Source organism: Sinocyclocheilus grahami, unplaced genomic scaffold (assembly GCF_001515645.1).
Source record: "Sinocyclocheilus grahami isolate Dianchi unplaced genomic scaffold, SAMN03320097.WGS_v1.1 scaffold449.1, whole genome shotgun sequence".
Taxonomy (NCBI): Eukaryota; Metazoa; Chordata; class Actinopteri; order Cypriniformes; family Cyprinidae; genus Sinocyclocheilus; species Sinocyclocheilus grahami.
In genome coordinates this window covers 78570-98097 of record NW_015505628.1, presented here as the reverse complement: position 1 = coordinate 98097, position 19528 = coordinate 78570, and the positions used below count along the sequence as shown (strand labels likewise).

The following is a 19528-nucleotide window of genomic DNA, read 5'->3' as shown; positions in this document are numbered from 1 at the left end:
CGTTTGCTACAGCTGCATTCATTCCTCAACACACACGTGCTGGACTTTTGTCCTACGTGAAAGGAATAGTTCAGCCAAAAATGAACATTTGCTGAAACTTTACTCACCCTCAGGCCATCCAAGATGTAGATGAGTTTGTGTCTTCATCAGATTTGGAGAAATGTAGCATTGCATCAGTGTCTCAGCGATGGATGCTCTGCAGTGAATGGGTGCCGTCAGAATGAGAGTCCAAACAGCTGATAAAAACATCACAGTAATCCACAAGTAATCCACACCACTCCAGTCCAGCAGTGAACATCTGGAGAAGACAAAAGCTACATCTTTATAAGACACAAAAGCATCAAGACGTTTTTAACTTCAAACTGTTGAGAGAGTTTAAGGAGTCCATAATCCATAATAGCGCTTCCTCCAGTGGAACAATGGTCTGGTCTGAATCAGGAGAGAGATCAAACACTGTTTACAAGCCAAAACAGCTCTAAACAAATACAAAAAAATTAAATAAGAAAATTTATGTGGCTGAATTTGGATGTGAGAGACCACAAGAGATGGACTTTTTCACTGGAGGAAGCCAGTTATTATGGATTCATTTTTTAGTAAAAAAAAAGGTCTTGATGCATTTGTTTCTTTTGGTTTCAGAATACATTAACTGATGGACTGGAGTGGTGTGGATTATTGTGATGTTTTTATCAGCTGTTTGGACTCTCATTCTGACGGCACCCATTCACTGCAGAGCATCCATTGCTGAGACACTGATGCAATGCTACATTTCTCCAAATCTGATGAAGAAACAAACTCATCTACATCTTGGATGGCCTGAGGGTGAGCACATTTTCAGTACATTTTAATGTTTGGCTGAACTATTCCTTTAAAGCAGAAGTTCTGATCTCATTGCCCAGGCCAAACCCTAGTGAATGTGGTACTGCAGTACTGTTTGGTGCACCATTGCTTTAAATCGTTTCCCCTGCTCTCTCTGAAAGACGGGAGGCGACGGGGTCCGGCACATTCCAGAGCACAGAGGGGTCGCGTTTGCCCTCGGCAGGGACGGCAGACCTGTTGAACTGCTCTCAGCTGGCCTCGCTTTCAGCTCAACAGATGTGGGAGAGAAAAGAGGCCCGTCCCAGCAGAGAGACCCCAGAGATCAGCGTTCCCAGAGACAGAGGGGAATCACTTTCGTTCGGCTGGGACAGCACACTGAACTCATAAGAACATGTCCAGATCATATTTCACCTCAAAATCAAAAGAAGAAAATGTTGTATAACGAAAGAAGATTATTTTCATGAAGCATGTATAGCCTACCCCAAATTCTCATTACAGTTATGTAAAAATAATTGATATATATTATTTGTAATAGTAGATATAATTGATATATTATATATAGAATAACTGAGGGATGAGTCAAACTTATTGTCTGTCATAATCAGCTGAGCTTAACTTGTATTGTTCATGTTACTGTTTGTTCAGAAAGTTTCATATTTGCACTTTTCAGAGTTATTTAGTATTATTTATTACATACTAATACCTTAATAAATTAGTATGTATTCGTATTTTGAATAAGCTTTTATTTGATATTTTCAGTCTTCATTTAAATTTTAGTTAATTTTTGTTTTAGTAATTCTGTTGTAATTTTGCCATTTTATTATTAGTTTTTTAAATATTTCTATTTAGTTTTGGTTTATTTTATTTCAGTTTTAGTAATTTTGTTTTGGTTTTTCTCATTTTATTATTATTTATTTAATATTTCTATTTAGCTTTAGTGTACTTTATTTCAGTTTTAATAATTTTTTTGTGATTTTCTCATTTTATTACATACTATTATATATTAATATTTTAAATGATCTTTTATTTTTATATTTTCAGTTTCCGTTTCAATTTGTTACATTTTTAGTAATTATATTGTGATTTTGTCATTTTATTTGTATTATATTTAGCTTTATTTTATTTTTCAGTTTTAGAGTAATTTTGTTGTGATTTTCTCATTTTATTAGTTTTTTATTTAAATTATCTTTATTTCATTTTAGTTTTAGTAATTTAATAATCTCATTTTTTTATTTTTTATATTTATATTTATTTTATTTCAGTTTTAGTTTTAGTAATTTTAGTACTTCAGCTTAAGCTTATTTTGTTTTAGATATTTGCCAAGACAGCATTTCTAATTTTAGTTTAATTTGTTTAGGTTCAGTTAAGTTAAGGTTAAGGCCTTCATCTAAGATTTATATTTAATTGATATATTATTTATAATAGTACACATTATTTATATATGCATATGCTTCATCCCTCCCCAATCATGAAAATAATGTCACAATGCAAACAATCTTGATGGTTCTACAAACAGTCTTCATTTTCTTTATGGCAAAAAAAATTATTTCTTTGTGTGGTGAAATATGACTATTAATTGAGGTGTGTGCCTGTATCCAGACTGTCACTGTTTTGGTGCAAACACATTCTGTAATCCAGCAGTAAAGTGTCTCATGTGTCCCGTCACTCACAGCTGTCGTTCCTTTAGGGTTGGATCATGTCATTTGTATCTCCAGTTGTTGATACTGTAGCTAAATGTTCTGTTGAATTAAAAACATTTAAAGAATTAAAGTAATATGAATCAATGAAATCTCAGCTAATTATTGATACATACAAGCATATACTGTAAGCCATAACCAGGATGACATGAACACAAAATCGTTGTCCTTGTTGGTTGGACAGACAATTTCCAGAGATGTCCCAAGAGGAAGTCCATTCCAGTTCTTTATGTATGAAAGGCCTTCTCTTTGAATTATGAATGTGGCTGAAGCCATGTGTATAACACTGCATGCTCTTCATCTGATTGGAGAAGAAACATGTGCTGAACAGTAGCTACAGTGTTTGCTTTACTTGACTTAGTTACAAGGTTTATTATTTGATTCAGGAAGATCCCAAATAATAAAAACAACAGCAAGAATAAAAACAATTGCTCGTTTACTTTGACAGCCTGTGCACATTATACAGCTGCGTGGATTTTTACTGGAGCATAGCATTGCCTTTTAAATTGCCCAGCATCTGCCCCAAAATAATTTTAGGCTGGAGAAACAGGTTTTGATTTTAAAGTGCATCATATTTCAATATCACATCAAAGCACGGACTCATAAGCATCACAGATGTCTGGCCTAAACGCTGTATATCCACTGACCTCAGAACAGCCCATAGTGAGTCAGTGGTTCTTTTGAGTCGATTCATCTGAACTGATTCGCAAAGCTTTTGCAAATCACGGAGTAAAACTAATCTGTGGGTATATGAGGTAAGTAAGAAACATAAACAACGTCTGGCACAATATTGGTAGGTATTTTATCTGGCATAAAATATCGTGATAATTTACATCAAAAGTAGGCCTACGTTGTGCAAACGCGTATTCAAGAGAATCAGTAAATGTCGTTTTTGAACCGGTTCGAACATGTTTCGGACTTCTCATCGGACGTAAACATCAAAAACGCAAGAAACGAATCAGTGAGTCGGTTCACACAAAGATTCCCCGCCCCGCGTCTCAGTGCAGCAGCTGACGGGGAGGCAGGCAGTGCGCATCGGTCACTCCCAGCGCAGTGTGTCCAGCCTCTCTCTCGCTCATTGCGCGCTGCGGACTCCAAAGGCGGTGAAGTTTATCACGTATTCTTTTATCGGTAAGTACAAACAAACCTTTTATTTTATCTTCAGTTGTTTTATTAAGAACGTGCAAGCTGAAATGCGCTCGCGTAGACCCGTTTGCCGCAATAATAACAGTGATTTCTCATAAATACGTGGGTGGCGATGGAGTCCAAACGAGAGGAGTTTGCGTCAAAGATATAAACCCAGGTGTATTAAATGCTGATCCAGATTTAGAGGCCTTAATGCATTCAAATAATCATTATTAGTTCATACAGTGTATGTTATATACAAACAAAGATTGAGGTTTGATGTGGGTATATGATAGTGGGAATCATAGACGTGAGCTGTGGAATAACGGTACAGTAGAATATGGATGCAAACAGGCGTGGTCAGATCCTGAGGCTGGAGTTTTGCCTTATTCAAAGCGCAGACTTGCATTTGCATAACCAGAGGTTATTGCAATCAGTAATATTACCGTATGGATGTGATTTAGCAGTTTGTGATGAGGTAACTCGTCATCTAATGGTATACATGTGTAAATCTGGCGCGTTACTCTCAGTGACCTGAAATGGATGTTGATCATCTCACTGCGGTACTCCAAAGAGAAATCACCATTTCACACGTTACTGTTGCGCGACAGAACCGCAGCGGGTTACTAACATCCTTCAATCGTCCCCGCGGGTTTGTGTTTTCACACTTCAGGCGTCGCGTCGCGTCCGTTTGCGAATGATGATCGGAGGCTATCCGTGACATTCCCTGCAGTTGTGGATTTAAATTGTGGTAATCAACACATAGAGTGTTTGTTTGTCATGCTGCAGTACTAATGCGGCCTTTGCGTGCTTATTCTGGGCAAGTGCGCAGAAATCGCACTAAATAAATAACGCACATTTGCGCGGTTACGCAGTCGCCACATTAGCGCTTAATGGAAACCACGAGACTAGTGCAGCAAAACAGTCGGACATGATGTCATAATGGCACATGTAACGCACCGCGAGTGTTTGTGATGTCATAAAGCCACGCGCATGACGCATAACATCGGAATGCAATACTAGCGTACTGTGCAACTGTTCTTTAATAGTGTGCGCGAAGACATCTTAAATGGCATCCAGTTGTGATTGCAAATATTAAAATGGCTATTTTGCACTGTAATCCAATTTCAATCTCTTCTTAGCATAAAGGTTGAGTCAAGAAAACGTTAAAAGGCACAGGAAATGGATAGTTAGGAGTAGTGCATTCGATTGCAGCTCTATTTTGATGAGTTTTGACTTTCACATGCTGTGCATTTATGCATTTAGCTGATGCAATTTGTCAAAGAGCCAACCATATTCAGCAGTTTTATTAGACAACTAGTTAAGGAAACAAGCTATAGAATAGGAGAAATGCAGAGGAAAAAAATTAAAGCAAAAAAAAAATATATATGTACAATATGAAGTCGTATGCTATTGCAAACACAGCCTGGATGCCTTCCCGAGCGCCACGCAGTCCCCATAGTGATTCTGTCTCTCCCAGCAACATTCACCAGAGACGGCGAGGAGTGCATTGTGTGTTCTGACAGCAGGATATTTCATTAGTTTAATGGCGGGAGGCGGGAGGGGATTTGGAGGTGTTAAAAAAGACCTGAAACTTGCAAATTCACTTGAATTTAAAGCAGCTCCAGCTGGTTTTGTTGGACCCCTGGAGTGACGCTGCTCACATATTCCATTTGTTTTTACACTAGAGCCACACCTACTATACATTATGGCCACATTTAGTCTCTGGGTGATGTTTGCACCTGGATATCAAATCTTGAGGACTTTCTGAGCAGTTTTTATGCATATGCACTATTAAAAAAATAAAGGTTTCGTGGGGAGTTTCAAAGTAATGTCATGGAAGAACCACTTTTGGTTCCTCAAAGAACCTTCCAGTAAAAGGTTCTTAATAGAGCCATTTTGAAAAACTTTTTCCACTGTAAAGAACCTTTTATGGTTCCATGGATGTTAAAGGTTCTTCATGGAACCATTAATGCCAATAAAGATCAATTTTTTAAGAGTGTAGGCATGCATTATTCTAGAAAGGCTTCCTCATAAAATGAGCATGCTGTTTCTTTAAATAACCTTTTGTCTTTGGATGCATAGAATCATTGGTGTGAATGAGATCTGGTGTGAAACTATTTCTCACTGCAGTCTGAGAACTCATGAAGCATTCTTCACGCTGGTGTGAAATGACCTTTCATTTGATGCTTCAGTCAGCACCATGTTGCTTTTTGCTCTTTGGAAGACAAATTTATTTTTCATTTCTTCTCTAATTAATATTTACCCCTTCCCTTTTATAGATTTAATCAAGATTTGGCAGATGATTGAGTCAGTTTTATTGGTAAAAGCTTTGGTTCTGGTTGGGCTCTTGGCAAGCTTTCTGAGTGTAGTGGCATTTAAGAGCTTGGCACAGAAAATGCACTCTGCATTCGTTTTTTTTCTCTCTTGATGCATCAGCTTTATGCACAGACCTATTTGCTCAAGAAGATGTCCTCAGCTTGCTTTACAACTATAGAGTTGCAGTATGGCCTTAAACAAACTCTACACAAATGCAGGTGCTTAATTTCATGCATTGCTTTTCTGAAATGTGTTAGACCGCAATTCATAATGCAACACAAATACGCATCGCCGCAAGGAGTGTTGTTGTAAGCGTCTTCATCTGCAGTCAGTTTTCTTGGCTAGTTTTCTCGCAGCATGGCACAGCAACAGTTATTAGTTTAAAATAAATTGTTTAAATAGAACTGCTGACATGTTTATAGTTACCTACTTGATTTCTGGAGGTTTTTACTGCCGGAACAATGCAAGAATGCATGTTAAAGGAATAGTTCACCCAAAAAGGAACATTCGCTGAATATATTCTCACCCTCAGGCCATCCAAGATGTAGATGGGTTTGTTTCTTCATCAGATTTGGAGAAATGCAGCATTATGGATCCTCTGCAGTGAATGGGTGCCGTCAGAATGAGAGTCCAAACAGCTGATAAAAACATCACAATAATGCACAAGTAACCCACACACCACTCCAGTCCATCAGTTAACATCTTGTAAAGACAAAAGCTGCGTGTTTGTAACAAACAAATCCATCATTAAGACGTTTTAACCACAAACCATTGGTTCCAGCAAAAATAATATCCATAATATCGCTTTCTCCCATGAAAAAGTGCCTGGTCTGAATCAGGAGAGAGATCTGCAGAGATCAAGCAGCGTTTACAAGCCAAAACAGCTCTAAACAAATATGTGGCTGGATTTTGATGTGAGAGACAACAGGAGATGAACTTTTCCACTGGAGGAAGCATTATTATGGATTATGGACTCGTATTTTGGCTGAAAACAACCGATTAGTTAAAACATCTTAATGATGGATTTGTTTTTTACAAACACGCAGCTTTTGTCGTCTCCAGATGTTAACTGATGGACTGGAGTGGTGTGGATTATTGTGATGTTTTTATCAGCTGTTTGGACTCTCATTCTGACGGCACCCATTCACTGCAGAGCATCCATTGCTGAGCAAGTGATGCAATCCTACATTTCTCTAATTCTGATGAAGAAACAAACTCATCTACATTTTGGATGGCCTGAGAGTGAGTGTATTTTCATCTAATTTCATTTCTGGCTGAACTATTCCTTTAACGTTTGCATGCCATGAATGTTAATGTTTCTGGCCTATTAGTGTAATGAAACCTTGATTTGCATCCCATGAAACTGGTTTAAATTGGCTCCAGCTTATTTTAGTTAGTTCGTTGAAGTTTGATTGATTGTTTAGCATCAGTACGATCTTATCATTAAACGTGTTCATGTGTTCTTGCATTAATCAAATTCCAAGCTCTTTCCTGCACTTCAGTGAATCGCTTGATTCTCTTCATAGCAGCCAAAATAAGCAGTAGAATTCACAGACTCTCCTGTCGATATTTCCATCATGTGAATGGCTTTCGGTGCGCCTGTCCAATAACAACATCACAGTTTCCCTCCGACACTTCCCAACAAAATGGAGCTTCCACTCAAGAGCAGTGAAGCGTGCAGCGACACAATATCCCGTGGCTTTTTTCATAAAGGGATACCTGTTGTACGGCGAGGGTGAGTTAATTTCTCAGCACAGACCATGTTACAGTGGGACAGGTGGTGGGGGTTCGATGTTTACCATCAGGGACTTTCTGTGTGTTAAAGAGGGGAGGAGCGCTCGAGGTTTGGAGGCTGTAAGTGACTGGGGACCAGCTGTCATGACTGTGGACAACAGGTGAGGGACACATGGTCCCTATGGGTGGCCCCTAGAAAGAGAGTACTGTTTGTGTTAGGGCTGGGTGATAAAGCTGGAAAAAATTATATTGTAAATTATACAAGAAAACAAATTCAGTCTTTTTTGAGACTATTTGATATAGGTTTTAGATTGTGTGTTTGCTCAAATTTTTTATTTTTTTTTGCAAAATAAAATCTAAATGTTCAATGCTAAAAGTAAAAAAATAAATAAAAATAAAAATTATTAGAAATAATCAAAGCATGATTTTTCCATGCTGTTTTTGTACAAATCAAACATATGGAAAAAATATTATATATTTTTTATTAATAAAGCATTTTAAAATCATTACAGATTAAAAATCCCTGTTCATTTTGTATCAGAAAAATAATATATTGTAAATTTTTCATATGAACATATTTAAATGCATTTAAGCGATGATTTAAAACAACCAGTAAATCTAGTTTTTGAACCAGTTTGAACATGAATCAGACTTTTCAATGCTATGTAAAAATCGTAACACCATTTGAAATTATTGAAAAGTAAAAAAAAATAAATTCATTCAAATAGTCATAATTGTTGCAAAATAAATTCTAAATTTTAAATGCAAAAGTAAAACACAAAAAAAATAGGAAATCATCAAAACATGATTTCCCATTCTGTTTTTCACAAATTGAGCAAATGGAAAAAAGTAATTATATATTTTTATTAATAAAGCACTTTAAAATTATTGTGGCATTCAACATGTTGATTTATTTTAATAATTAATGTGTATATATAGTAACTTTCTCCAAAGTGCAGGGCATGTTTTGGCTTTTTTAACGTCATGTTGAAAGTGTAATAGCGACAAATCTTTTCTTTTCTGTTTAACAGATTATCGAAAACAGAAAAAAATGTTGGGCGGGGACTTGCTTCTATGCATCAGTTGCTGATTGGATGTTGAAATGTGGGTGTGGCACTCAAAAATGGAGGCGGGTCTAAATTCGAGCTTAAGGGGGTGGAGTTTAAACTCACTAAATAATTATAGAAGTCTCTCATTCCACTGGAAAATCCAGTTTGACTGAACATTGCGAGGCCAAATTTACAACATGCATTTAGAAACAGGTGACTTTTCATGTCATTCTGAACGAGCACATGCCTGAAACACCCCCTTCTCCGTGTTTCTACAGCTGCCACTCCTCGGGCTGCCTGGAATTTAATTTACGCTCTTATTTTTGGGTCTGAGAGCATCTAACCCAATGGAGGCAGAGGAACTGAAAGCCATTTGTCTGCCCGGTTGCTTTGATACTCACTGCTTTGAGCCCCTTTGCGACCTCAAAGGAAGCAAAACTAATTGCAACATCCAGTTGGGTCTCAGAGTCCGGGCTGAACGTTGCATTATTGCAGATCGAACATCATTTTCAGAAGTGTTTTGTAGTTTTGAACACACGCCCTGCACAGTTTGACAAAGGCGTGTGTCAGAACATTCTGTACAGGATTAGATCACATCTTTATTTAGGATCATTTCCGTAATATTCTGTTTAATGTTCAGATTTCGCTTGAACCAGATGTCCACGGCTCTAACAAATCAAACAAAGCAGTTGCATCAGATCAGTGGAGCAAATAAAAGGCATTGGCTGAGGAACTGTTTCCTGTATGAGCGTATATGTTGGTGTGGAGCTCGGGCGATGGCTGATGTGCTCGGAGCAAACAGAGATTGAATTAGGGGAAATGAGGAAAGTCCTGAGGGACTGGGTGAGGTCTGCAGTGCTGGACGTCTCCTCTTTTCTCCTGTTTTCTGCTCCTCCTCTCCTCTCCTCTCCCTGTCATTTGATCCCTTCGCTCTCTGCGTCTGAAGTGTGTCGGCTGATGTGTTGCAGGATCATGAGATGATTAGAGAAGTATGAAGCATCTCCATCTCGAAGCTGTTAGAAGCCATTAGAAGAAGTACGTCTTCCCAGTGGAAAATTGTATTTTTTCATTAAGAATTACACTGTAAAAAATGACTGTGAATTTAACAGTAAAAGATTGTAAAAATGCTACAGTAAAAACTTGTTAAATGGTTAACGGTAAATTCCCCTACTATATACGGTGAAAAACTGTATTGGACATTACATGTAATTTTACGGTAGTATACCATTTTTGGAAGGGAAAAATACCATTTAATTTACAGTGAATAACCGTAAATTGACATTCCCAGAATTCCCTGCGTTACATTTCAAATTTGATGTTTTTTGTTGAAAAAACTATGTTTCTTCTTAGTTTTTTCTTATCAGTTTTGTATATTAGGGTTGTATGTTACACCTAATGTTGTTAAATGAATGTTTATTGCATTATTTCAGTTTCCTGTGTGTTACCGTGATGGTGTTTAGTGTTTGTGTGAATGACGCTGTGCACCTTCTATATATGTTATTATTTAAAAGCTGCTTGTGATGGGCTTTGGTTCATCATGTGACTTTCTCATCACCTCCTGCATTTGGTGGTTATCAGTGTATTACAAAGCTACAAAACAGATTTCAGTACTTCAGTAGGTTGGTATATTAACATTATATCAGTTAATGAAATTACGGTATTTAACTGTAAATTTAAGTTAAAACCGTAAAACCTAAAACGTTGCTACCGTATTTTTTACGGTAACATTCCGGCAACCACAGCTGCCGTTTTTTTACCGTAAATTTTACTGATTTTTTTTTTTACAGTGTATGTTTTAAATATTTTATATTTACAATGTTATAGTACATTTATTTTTATTTTATGTATTTTGCTGACAAAGTAAAAGTATATATAATTAATAATTTGGATTTTGGGAAAATTTAACAAGAACAATGTGAAATCGAAACTTTTGCTCAGAGAAAGAGAAAAAAGAGAAAAAACGATATGTTTTTCCTATGGGTGTTTGCATTAATCAGGCTTAAATCTTGAAAATTAAATGTTTCAATTTCAGATTTTCAGTAGTGCTGGGCAACAATTAATCACATCCAAAATAAAAGTTTGTGTATATTTATTTTGTATATATAATGCATGTATATATTTAAGAAAAATATGGCATTTATGTATTAAATATATTTATATATAATACAAATTATATGAATATATATATAGACATGTAAATACATGTAAATATTTTCAAAATATATACTGTATGTGTGTGTATTTATATATACATAATAAATATACACAGTACACACACATATATTATGTACACAAAAACATTTATTTTGGATGCGATTAATCGTTGCCCAGCACTAATTGTCAGGGAAAACAACAACAAAAACAAAAAAGTAATCTTAAAAAAATTAAGTCATTGAAATTTATATTATGATTTTTTATTTTAATTTATTTTTTATTATGCACAACTCTATTTATTGGCTAAATATTGATATTGGATAAAGTAAAACCAACACACTCTCATGGCAATTCTTAAGTATTTAATGTTTTGGTGAATTGGCGGCGAATTTATATACTCTCAATTTTTCTCTAAAAATCATGTTTCGTTGAATCAAATCATACAAATAAATACAAAATCAGCAACTCGTAAAATAGTTTTCTTATGAGATTGGATTGGTGAAACTTGAAGGATACAGTGTTGTCTAATTTGTGAGTGAATCGTTGTCTTGATTCGACTACACTGTTGAATCAGTTCAAGATACAAATTCATTAGTCAACCAGAGTTGGAACCTTAATGAATGATTTTTGCAAACACTAATCATCAAGCCCACTATGAAACACGCCTGTTTCCTGTAGATCCTCTGGCCGAAGCTTTCGCTGGTTTGTCTCTGGCAGTTTCCAGCTGCACAGTTTAGGCCAGCGTTCAGTTATTGATCCGTTCTCCCATCCGGCCTCACGTTCAAGCTCAAGGTTGAACAGCTGTGCCGCTGCGGGTCACGACCCGACCTGCACCTTAATCAAATCCTGAGCCTGGAGCTCCTGAGGGATAAAGCACGGCTGGAGAGAAGAGGGTGAGACTACAGTACAGCGTGTCCCTGATTTAGCCAGGACTGTGCTGTAATCCATATGGCATAGAGCTGTCGGTCGGGGCTGTGAAATAGGCTGGTTGATAGATATCGATGGGAGTGTTTATATGCCAGGAACTCGCAAATGTTTGTATGTTATCTTGAGTTGTCCTTGATGCTTTTAAATGCACCTTCAGCTCTTTGCCAAAGTGCCAAATGCAATTATTAATGCAGTTTAGCTTCTGAAAAGCTTGAAATGTTTACTTGATCCTAAAATGCATCATGTTGGATGCAGTATGCTGGCATCTTTGTGTTTTGCCATTATCATTTTTGAGATATTAAGCACATACTTGTTCCAAAAGAGAGTTTTCATAGTAGAGCTGTCGGTCGGGGCTGTGAAATAGGCTGGTTGATAGATATCGATGGGAGTGTTTATATGCCAGGAACTCGCAAATGTTTGTATGTTATCTTGAGTTGTCCTTGATGCTTTTAAATGCACCTTCAGCTCTTTGCCAAAGTGCCAAATGCAATTATTAATGCAGTTTAGCTTCTGAAAAGCTTGAAATGTTTACTTGATCCTAAAATGCATCATGTTGGATGCAGTATGCTGGCATCTTTGTGTTTTGCCATTATCATTTTTGAGATATTAAGAACATACTTGTTCCAAAAGAGAGTTTTTCTATGATGCCGTAGAAGAAACAATTTTGTTTCCAGTGAGAACGTTTCAGTTATCAGTTCTGAAAAGAACCAATGTTTTTCTTAGTCTGAAGAACATTTTAAAAATATCAAGAACTATAAAGAACCTTTTGTGTTTCCATGAATGTTAAAGGTTCTTCATGGAACTGTCATGGAAGTGTAAAGACTTTTTTACTATTAATGGAGAAGGAAATGTATGAAACATGTTTGTTAGACATTGGGAAGGAATGTAAACATAACTTGTTTGCTCTCAAATAAACTCCACAGAGTAGCTACCTTTTATTTTGGGGCCCATGAATCAGTTTTATTTTTCTCTAAATTCAGTGCTGTTCATTTTATTAAATATGTTTCTGTATTCTGTATTTTATGATTTAATACGAATTTAGCACAAAAATAGTGTCTAATGAAATTAATTCATAAAACTTTAACAATTGAATCAGTCTTTTAAAATGTAATCAAATTAAATACCACAATAACTTTACAGCAAAAAAGTTTTTATTTTTGTCAAATAAGATGCTGCACAACAGAACTATACAAATTAAAACATGGATGAAAAATATAGTTTTTGTAGAGTAGCTACCTTTTATTTTGGGGCCCATGAATCAGTTTTATTTTTCTCTAAATTCAGTGCTGTTCATTTTATTAAATATGTTTCTGTATTCTGTATTTTATGATTTAATACGAATTTAGCACAAAAATAGTGTCTAATGAAATTAATTCATAAAACTTTAACAATTGAATCAGTCTTTTAAAATGTAATCAAATTAAATACCACAATAACTTTACAGCAAAAATGTTTTTATTTTTGTCAAATAAGATGCTGCACAACAGAACTATACAAATTAAAACATGGATGAAAAATATAGTTTTTGTGTGATATTCCTTAAACAAACAAATAAAACTTTGAAACGTACAATTGGTATACAAAAGTAGCTAATATATTTCAGTTATAATTTCTTCACGTTAAACAGGACTTTTATTTTGGCGAGCTAATATATTTCGGTCCTAATTTCTTCACGTCAATCCGGACTTTTATTTTGGCCGGTTATCGTGAAGATCTTTCAGTTTCAGTTTCAGTTTGTTTTTGACTGTAGTTTTTCTCAAATGAAATGGTAAAAGCAGGTGAAGTTATTCTCAGAGCAGCAGTAGAGATGAAGTTCATGTGTTCGTGTCCTCATATTCAGATAGAAGATGCTGAAATCGCGTGAGTATCATGTGTGTTTGAGTTAGTGTAGGAAACAAAACCGCACCATTTATTCACGCCTTAATTTCTGCTTCGTGATCGGTTGTTTAGATTGAATCCACATCTAGTAAAATGTCCAGAGCTTATTGTTATTGACATAAATATCGCCAAGCCCTATCGATAATGATTAATGATTCCCTTCAGAGTTGTGATAGAGTTTTTGTCGCTTTGCGAAGTCCATCTGTGTTCCTCAGAGGTTTGTTATCACACAAAAACTGGTGCTAAAAAGCAGAGCGATCACAGCTGTCCTCAGCCGCCTCACAGACACATAATGCATTTGTGATTCCTCTCCTCTTCCTCTCTGGGTTTCTCTCAGTTCTGGCTCTATCCCAGAACACATTGCGGCTCCTCCCTGCTGATCTCATTGCTGTGATTCCAGCACAGATGTGCAGAAACATCAGGCCAATACATTATATTTTAGATATAGAACCCACAAAGAACATTATATATGCAGTCCTTGTGTGTACAGTATTTTAAAATATGATGTTATAATAAAATTAAGCAAACAAGAAATTTACTTGATCCTAAAATGCATCATGTTGGATGCAGTATGCTGGCATCTTTGTGTTTTGCCATTATCATTTTTGAGATATTAAGAACATACTTGTTCCAAAAGAGAGTTTTTCTATGATGCCGTAGAAGAAACAATTTTGTTTCCAGTGAGAACGTTTCAGTTATCAGTTCTGAAAAGAACCAATGTTTTTCTTAGTCTGAAGAACATTTTAAAAATATCAAGAACTATAAAGAACCTTTTGTGTTTCCATGAATGTTAAAGGTTCTTCATGGAACTGTCATGGAAGTGTAAAGACTTTTTTACTATTAATGGAGAAGGAAATGTATGAAACATGTTTGTTAGACATTGGGAAGGAATGTAAACATAACTTGTTTGCTCTCAAATAAACTCCACAGAGTAGCTACCTTTTATTTTGGGGCCCATGAATCAGTTTTATTTTTCTCTAAATTCAGTGCTGTTCATTTTATTAAATATGTTTCTGTATTCTGTATTTTATGATTTAATACGAATTTAGCACAAAAATAGTGTCTAATGAAATTAATTCATAAAACTTTAACAATTGAATCAGTCTTTTAAAATGTAATCAAATTAAATACCACAATAACTTTACAGCAAAAATGTTTTTATTTTTGTCAAATAAGATGCTGCACAACAGAACTATACAAATTAAAACATGGATGAAAAATATAGTTTTTGTGTGATATTCCTTAAACAAACAAATAAAACTTTGAAACGTACAATTGGTATACAAAAGTAGCTAATATATTTCAGTTATAATTTCTTCACGTTAAACAGGACTTTTATTTTGGCGAGCTAATATATTTCGGTCCTAATTTCTTCACGTCAATCCGGACTTTTATTTTGGCCGGTTATCGTGAAGATCTTTCAGTTTCAGTTTCAGTTTGTTTTTGACTGTAGTTTTTCTCAAATGAAATGGTAAAAGCAGGTGAAGTTATTCTCAGAGCAGCAGTAGAGAATGTGTTCGTGTGTTCGTGTCCTCATATTCAGATAGAAGATGCTGAAATCGCGTGAGTATCATGTGTGTTTGAGTTAGTCAAAACCGCAAAACCGCACCATTTATTCACGCCTTAATTTCTGCTTCGTGATCGGTTGTTTAGATTGAATCCACATCTAGTAAAATGTCCAGAGCTTATTGTTATTGACATAAATATCGCCAAGCCCTATCGATAATGATTAATGATTCCCTTCAGAGTTGTGATAGAGTTTTTGTCGCTTTGCGAAGTCCATCTGTGTTCCTCAGAGGTTTGTTATCACACAAAAACTGGTGCTAAAAAGCAGAGCGATCACAGCTGTCCTCAGCCGCCTCACAGACACATAATGCATTTGTGATTCCTCTCCTCTTCCTCTCTGGGTTTCTCTCAGTTCTGGCTCTATCCCAGAACACATTGCGGCTCCTCCCTGCTGATCTCATTGCTGTGATTCCAGCACAGATGTGCAGAAACATCAGGCCAATACATTATATTTTAGATATAGAACCCACAAACATTATATATGCAGTCCTTGTGTCTACAGTATTTTAAAATATGATGTTATAATAAAATTAAGCAAACAAGAAAAGCAAAGTTGGCACACCACAGCTCCAAAAGTAGAAAATATTTATGTTCTCACCACAGGTGATGTTACGAGCCTAAAAGCACTTCAATAGTAATAAATGTAAGTTAAAATCGAGCAATACAAAATGAAAAAAAAAAAGTAAAATTAAGCAGCTCTGATCATTTGATTTTGATAGTTTGTAATGAGATCTTTGTTGACTACCAGTGAAAGTATAGAGCAAAAACAAATTTAAACTGAATAGCATATATGATATAACAAGAAATGAATCAGTTTGTGGTGGAATCTTGCCTTTTTATCAGCAGAAATAAAAAAAAAACAGAAGAATTGAATCACTATTAAGTTCCATCTAGAATAAATACAAATATTAAAGATTTCATTCATTCATTCATTCATTCATTCATTCATTCCTGTGAGGAAATTCATCTCAAAATGTGTGATGCAGAAACATAATGACATAAGCACTAAAAAGATGCATGAATGCATCAGTATCAGGAACTAGATGGCTGTAATGTTTGCAAAACCCATCAACCCGTGGTCTACATGTTTAGGTGTTTATTTGTTGTGTTCTAAAGCTCATCTTGTGAACGGCATGTTAACAGAAGCACAGCTATTAGTAGTTCTTGTTCATTTGAATGAAGTCACTGTAGAATGCAGAGCGATTAAAGCAGGTTTCTATCTGCCTCCGTTTGGAGGTTTTTATCCTTCAAAATGAGACGTGAAGGAACCGAGCATTAGACAGAGGCTTTCAAGGTCACGATGCTAATGTGTAATACAGATTCTCTCTCTCTCACTTTCCCTGCTGCTTTTCTGACGTGAATGATTCCTCAAATCATGTTGAGACACCTAGCGATGACCTAGCAACCAAAACACTCTAGCAGCTTGCTAAAACTCTGGAGATGTGCTGTACTGTATCTTCACATCTGTCTGAGTCGAGGGCCTGGAAAACATGAGGTCATCTGAAACACTGGACGCTCGCTGGCCGCGCTCCATTGATCTCATGCTTTTCCCATAGTCCCCGTGCATGACTGAAACAGGAAGTGTCTCTAAATGCTGTTGATGAAAGTGTCCTGTACATTTCCATTACTGATTGCACTGATTTTGAAAAAGAATCAACTGGACAGTGAGTTACAGTTGTCGAAAAAATACGTTCCAAATGATTTTGGCCTAAATGTAAGATTTATGTATTAATTGCATGCAAAATTTCCATGCATTTGGGTTATGCAGTTTTAACATAAAATATTAAACTTATTGTGACAGTCATACAACTATGCACCAAAAAAAATAAATCATGGCATAGTTTATTATTAACTATTTGCATCCATTTGATTTTATTTAAATCATATTTGCAAAATGCATTTACAAATGTTATATTATAATATGGAATTCTATTAATTGTACAAAATGTATAATGTTTGATATTTAATTTTATGATTATTTTTAATAATATTTTTTATCATTTGCAAAAAAATATAAAATATATATTAGTTTAGTTAGCGATATAATACATTTTTTTAAATATATTTAAAAAAATTTTTTTATAATTCATCTCTAAATATTATGCATTTTTAAAAAAGTACTTTTTTGTCATTTATAAACTGTGTAATTCAAATGGACAGGAATTTTATATGTAATCCAAATATATAAATCACAAATGTATACCTAAATATCTTTTCCAGTGCACATTGTTGGACCGTGTTTTGTCTAGAGTGTTTGAAGAAAACTCAACAATGTCTGAAAGCGTGCTCAGATTTGTGAAGTGATTTTCTCATCAGATTGTCCTGTAGTTGGTGTTTTAGTTGATGTGAATCTGTGGAGTCACGGCTGTGATTTGGGAGGGTTTCCAGCACATTCACTATCGATTCTGAAGCCGGATCAGATGGCCGGGTCACGTTGTTCTAGAAATGCGAGAAACAAATCAATATGATGTAAACCCTTAATGTAATCTCACAGTCCTTGTGTCATCAGATAGTTCATCCTTACCTGAAAATACTGCATCATCATCATCATCATCATTCGTCAGTGCAGAAACTCTGTCTCTGTTTCTCATTTTACCGTTAAGTGTTTTATTGGCATGATGCAGTATGCATTAATTTTACTAAAGCATTTGCAGGTGTGCTGCGTACAATGAGAAACTAATAGAAAATAGTAGAAAGCAACAATGGGGTAAATGGGTAATATAAACAGATAAAATAGATATATATCTATTTCTAAAAGATATCAGTAGTGCAAATGAAAAAATAAAGTATTATAGTTTTTTGAAAAATAATAAAAAATATAAATAAATAAATAATTAATTATATAAGTATTTAAAAAGGTATGAATATATATTTATATATTATATATATAAATCAAATGTACTTTTTTCAGTGGTATTCTTTTTTTTGTGATATTGGAAGGTATAATAATATAAAATTCTGTAAATTGTACAAATGTATAATGTTTGCTATTTAATGTTATGATTATTATTTCTGATATAAAATGTGTATATAAATATAATAGTTTATTTAGTAATGTAATAACCTTTTAAAATGTGTATTTTAAGAATATTCACATAAAATACAAATATTTTTTTTTCTATTTTATTTTATTATTATAAATGTTTATATATTTTTATAATTTCTAATAATATAACAACAATATAGAGCTGTGCAAATAATCAAATGCTATAGTCAGTAAAGCCGGTAGCTTGTCAGTGATCTACGGCTCTGTGTATTAAATGCCGCTTTACTACTAATCACAGAACCGGCTTTACTGACGAGATGCGCATGTCTATCGCATTCGATTAATTACACAGCCCTACAACAATATACTACTTTTGTTAATTTAGTGATGTAATGTTTTTTTAAATATCTTTATAAATTATAATCAAAAATTTTATAAATTAGAAAAATATTTTATTTTATTGTTAGTGTATATATAATCTATTTTTATAATATAAAAATAATTTATTAGTCAGCTTTGATTTAGCATTTTTCTGTATTTTATATAGGCTACTGCTGAGTTCATTCAGATGTATATTTAGTGTGTGGTCGATGTACCGTCTCATCACTGTCCAGCACTGAACCAGACTCTCTTCAGCTGAAGCCTGTGTGTGAAACACAGATTTAGAGGAAAGTGAGTATAAATGCTGTGTGGGAGTATAATGACATCCAGAGCTCCACACACAGCACGCGTCCAAACGGGATGTGTTCAATTCCCGCTGTCTGCCTGCCAGAGCCCAGGGTGTGGTGAGACGGGACGTCCTGCAAGCATGTCGAATATTATATTGCAGGTTATGTAAAATTAATCAGCAGTGTAAATATGCTATGGTTTTAGTTTCCAGTCATTAGATCAGTTTTGCGGGCGCTGTGATGTTTTTAGTTGTTCAGTAGTAAAAAAGAAAAAAAGATGTTTTTAAGACTCAATGTTCATAAACTGATTCAAACTCATTAAATTACATCTTCGTTCAAAAATGTTCACAATTAAATTTTGATCCTTGTTTTTTTTCCAACATTTTTTTACTTTAATAATTCATTAATAATCTAATAATATAAATGACAAAAATGCATAATGTTTGATAAAGTTTTATGACTATCATTTTATAATATTGCTTTAATTTATAATAATTATAATAACAATGTATTAGTTTAGTTGATTTTATTCATTTTTTTTATATATATAAATGTACTTTTAAAAAAATAATTTTCTAAAAAAATTTTCAAAAGTTTTCTAAAATATTA

General features: G+C 34.7%; 1 protein-coding gene across 1 annotated transcript in view; it reads left to right on the top strand.

Moving 5' to 3' along the window:
* Window positions 1–3527: 3527 nt before the first annotated feature.
* LOC107552386 (spectrin beta chain, non-erythrocytic 1-like) overlaps window positions 3528–19528 on the top strand; it is a 92972-nt gene continuing 76971 nt past the window's right edge. The window contains exon 1 of the mRNA XM_016234255.1: window positions 3528–3644. The gene's annotated coding sequence lies outside the window, so the exon portion shown is untranslated. The remainder of the gene's footprint in view (window positions 3645–19528) is intronic.